Source organism: Bos indicus, chromosome 17, assembly GCF_029378745.1.
Source record: "Bos indicus isolate NIAB-ARS_2022 breed Sahiwal x Tharparkar chromosome 17, NIAB-ARS_B.indTharparkar_mat_pri_1.0, whole genome shotgun sequence".
NCBI classification, from domain to species: domain Eukaryota; kingdom Metazoa; phylum Chordata; class Mammalia; order Artiodactyla; family Bovidae; genus Bos; species Bos indicus.
This window is the reverse complement of record NC_091776.1, coordinates 2,280,388-2,284,646: the sequence shown is the minus strand read 5'-3', so window position 1 is coordinate 2,284,646 and position 4,259 is coordinate 2,280,388. Positions and strand designations below refer to the sequence as shown.

General features: G+C 41.0%; 1 pseudogene; it reads right to left on the bottom strand.

Annotated features, from left to right (window-relative positions):
- Positions 1 to 3,868: 3,868 nt before the first annotated feature.
- LOC139176875 (small nucleolar RNA U3) lies at positions 3,869 to 3,950 on the bottom strand (annotated as a pseudogene).
- Positions 3,951 to 4,259: the final 309 nt, after the last annotated feature.

The following is a 4,259-nucleotide window of genomic DNA, read 5'->3' as shown; positions in this document are numbered from 1 at the left end:
TCACAAAGATATTCTTATCGATCTAGCATCTCTCTACTATTCAAGAGGACTCCCAGGCTCACGTTGGAGGGCTGCAATCACTGATGACTACGACATCCTTATTTACTGATACAGCAAGAAATATTGCATTTCTCATTGCTAGTCTCCACTTCAGAATCTGTTTTCCAGGGAGCCTGATCTGTGACAATTGTTAGAAGTGGTCCTAGTAAACAGATTTTAAAATGAATTTTTGGAGCTGAATCACCTAATACCTGGCTGGTAATGATGATATATGCCATAGATGAAGCAAAAATAAATTTTGGCAGCCTAGCAACTTTTAAAACTTTCACTGGGGGAAACTGAGAAGGCATATTGCTGGAAGAAAATGTACTGGTGGGTGCAGTATGTCAAGTGATTGAGAGGATCAGAGGTAGCAAAGATTTATAAGGAAGGAGTTTGGAATTGGATGGTGTTGAGAGTTCAGCTTAACTAGTCCATAATATCATTGCCTCAGCATTCATTTTGTGTGGTCAGGAGGCCTGTAGGGGCCTTCAATTTGAACTGGCTCTAGCTCAGCCTCCCATTCCCTAAATCATAGCCCACAGAGTAACAAGTAAATGTAAGTTCCTGATATGACTCTTCTAATGGCCTGTGTGATAAGCATTCTCTCTTTGTGCCCAGGGCCTTCCCCTTGTACCCCCCTTAGATAATACTCTCAGGAAGCTTGCCAAAACCCCAGCTGTTTTTGGTTTGAATCAAGCTCTCCAGCTTTAGCCTGAGCACTCCAAAGCACTCTACCAATAGACCCGAATAAAAGCATGTGCAGCTACTGGTACTCTTCCTCTGCCCGGTCCTGCCTTGGCCTCCCTCATGCTGTGTTCCTCCTCCAGGACTTAGCAAATAGTAAGCTTCTCCATTTCACTTTTCCTTGTAGTCTTTTTTGAACTCTGGCTCACCATTCCATACACTCCTGTGCTCTACTTAACAAGTGTTAATTTATTAAAATTATAACAGATAGCTCTTGCTGAGGGCTTTTGATATATTAGAAAAAGTCAAGAAAAGTTGAAGAAAATTAATCACCAATTTAAGGCTTTATTGTAGCCAGAGGATATCCTTGGCAATATATAAAGATATTCTCAGCTTTTGCATTGTAGAGAAAACCCACAGTTTCAACATAAAAATAGTGAAGCTCCAAAGAAAGCTGAATTCTTAGCCCTGAAAGTCTGCTACACCAAATTCAGGGCAGTGTTTGGGAAGATGAGACTCTAAGAATTGGGTTGACACACTCAAAAATTTTGAATCCTTAGATTCTCCTGAACAATCCAGGTTTGAATAAGCCACCTATTCCTTGCTACTTTCCTGGTGGCTCAGACAGTAAAGTGTCTGCTTACAATGCAGGAGACCTGGGTTCAATCCCTGGGTCAGGAAGATCTCCTGGAGAAGGAAATGGCAACCCACTCCAGCATTCTTGCCTGGAGAATCCCATGGATGGAGGAGCCTGAAAGGCTACAGTCCATGGGGTCACAAAAAGCTGGACACGACTGAGTGACTTCACTTCACTTTTCACTTTCTTGTTTACATTAAGATTATGTGGAGGCCTTCCATCCAAAGACAACAGTTTCCTTCTTTAAGATCTCCCTGGCTCCTCATCCTTTGACTATCACATCAGTTACTAGGGTTAAATCATAACAGGATCTAGCCAGGGAAGGACTGAGCCTGCTGAGGGCAGGATACACCTGAGAGTTACAGCATGTAACAACAGGAGATGGGAATGTTTGTTTCGTACCATAACATGCTGAGCGTTCTAGATTAAAGAAGATGGAGTATAAGATTAAATAAGGGAGACTTCAGTGATATGGGAATAATGGTCTGTGATCAAAGCTTTAACACCCTGATGAGGACCCAGGAGTCAGTGCTAGCACACAATTCAGATGGTTCCTAAAATCTTGGAGAAAGTGAAATGCCAGCATCATTGCAGGTGGTGAAAGACAGGAGCAAGATAAGTGAACATGCTAGGGAGGAGTTTGGACATACTGCAGAAAAATATCACACAAGGCTGGACACCACCAGCAATTATGTTCCATGTGACGGTCCAGAAAAATAATGATAATGATAAGAAGTGCACTTACTTGTAAGAGGAGCCAAAATAATGTTGAGATATAATGTTTAGAAACTTAGTGGTGGCTGTCCTCTGTAGACCAAGTCTGGTGGTAGGACCAAGCTCATTGCAAAGGAGATGGTATGATCCGTGAATAATTAGAGATCAAGTGAGGGTGCTCAAGAATCAGAAGCAAAATGGGAACAATTGTAATGGGAACAATTGTAATGGATGAGAATGTTACAATGTTTGTGTTACATGTTTATACCTACTAGGGAACATCACTTGTGTAGCAGTCACTAAACATCTAAGCAGACGGAATGATTTAGCCAGTTGACACCAACCATCTTCTGTTAGGGACCGTTTTATTACTAGCACAGTGGGTACAAAAATAGAATAATCTCTGCAACAGAGATAGGTAATATGGGTAGGCCAGCAATATGGACTCTCACTCACCAATAATGATTTTAACTATTGCTGTTGTTTAGTTTCCCACCTGTTAACAATGGAAATGAGCTACTGTCTTATGACTCTCAACATGGCATCATCTTTCTAGGGAAACCACCAGGCTTTTGGTAATGGGTTGATTACTTTGAACCTCTTCCACCCCGCAGAAGCAGTAATTTATCTAGAAGGGATTTGAGTTGTTTTGCTTTTCTTGAGTGCAAGACTTTACTCAGCACCATTATAAAGACTTAAAGATTGTTTCAACAACTGGCAGGGATTCTTCATATAATTATGTCAAACTGAGGGAGTAACTTAAAAGCAAAGGAAATGAAACAAGAGGCTTGTGACCACAAGATCTGCTGGTTCTATTACATGCTATACCACTGGGCAGCTTCCAGCTAGAGTGATGGGACAGCTTTTAGAAGGTGCCAACTTAGAGACAATACCCTTAAGAATGGGGCATTATGCTCCAAGACATGGTATAATCAAGCAGCATCCTATAAGGCCTTCCCAAAATAGACCCCCACCCATGTCCCCCACCTGCCCTTTTGTCATTTGGAATCTGAAGGCTTTACCTCACCAATTACCAATTACCTCACCACCAATCAATCAGAAGAATGTCCACCAGCTAAAGCCTCCCTGCTCCTTGAACACTGTGATTCCTTGCTACCCCTGTCGGGGTGCAGCACACAGTCTTGAAGGCATTAACCTGCTGTGGCCCCCTTTGTCTGACAAAGCAATAAAGCTATTCTTTTCTACTTTACTCCAAACTCTGTCTCCAAGTTTCTATTCAGCACTTGTGAACGGAGACCGAGTTTCAGCCACAATGGTATATTAACTAAATCCATGAATTGAATATTTATTATCCTTAATAGAGAAAATAATAGAGAATATTATTTTATTTATATTATTTTTTCTTTTAATAGAGAAAATACATGCTCTAGAAATCAAGGCTTCAGAGTATGAATAGCTCCTTTCCTTTCCTCTACCAGGTCACTTACATATTTGGGCTTTTGTTCCTGGATCTCTAGGCTCTTCAGGCTAAAGATCCTATTTCACAAAGAGAGAATACTTCTACCAGGGGAAACAGCAAGAGGGTATTAAACTTTAAGATATGGCTGAAAACAGAGTTATTATTTTGGCAGAGATGTTTGACACTTACCCTTAGGAGAAGCCAGGGGTGCTGTTATGTAGTAGGAGTGGGGAAGACTCTATTTGCACCCACGTAATTCATTGGAAAATCACTTGGTACCCCCTGACAATTGTAATCATAAATATAAAAGTCAAAAAGGAGGGCATGGTCACCAGTGGCTCAGAGCACTTAGAAATGAAGATCTAAGCTACTCCACCGGATAGTATTAGCTCAGAGTGGAAGGAATGAAGGAGGAGTACAAACTACAGAAATGATCCCTGAAAGTATAGTCTTGGTGACGTTTGGCAGAAACCAACACAAGACTGTAGAGCAATAATCCTTCAATTAAAAATAAATAAATTTAATTTAAAAAATGAACAGTAGAGGGGGAAGATGATGAACATTTTTGTGACCACTAGACACCAGTGTGGCAGTGGAAGGCATCTTTATAAGTGTCCCCTAGAGAAGAGATCAATAAGAACCCTGGAGTTCTTCCTAATGGGGTAAATTTATCCAAAGCAATTAGATCTGAGAAGTGTGAGGGACAGACTGGAGTGAATACTATAATACACTTCCCAGATCTTCCTTAAACCATAAGACACA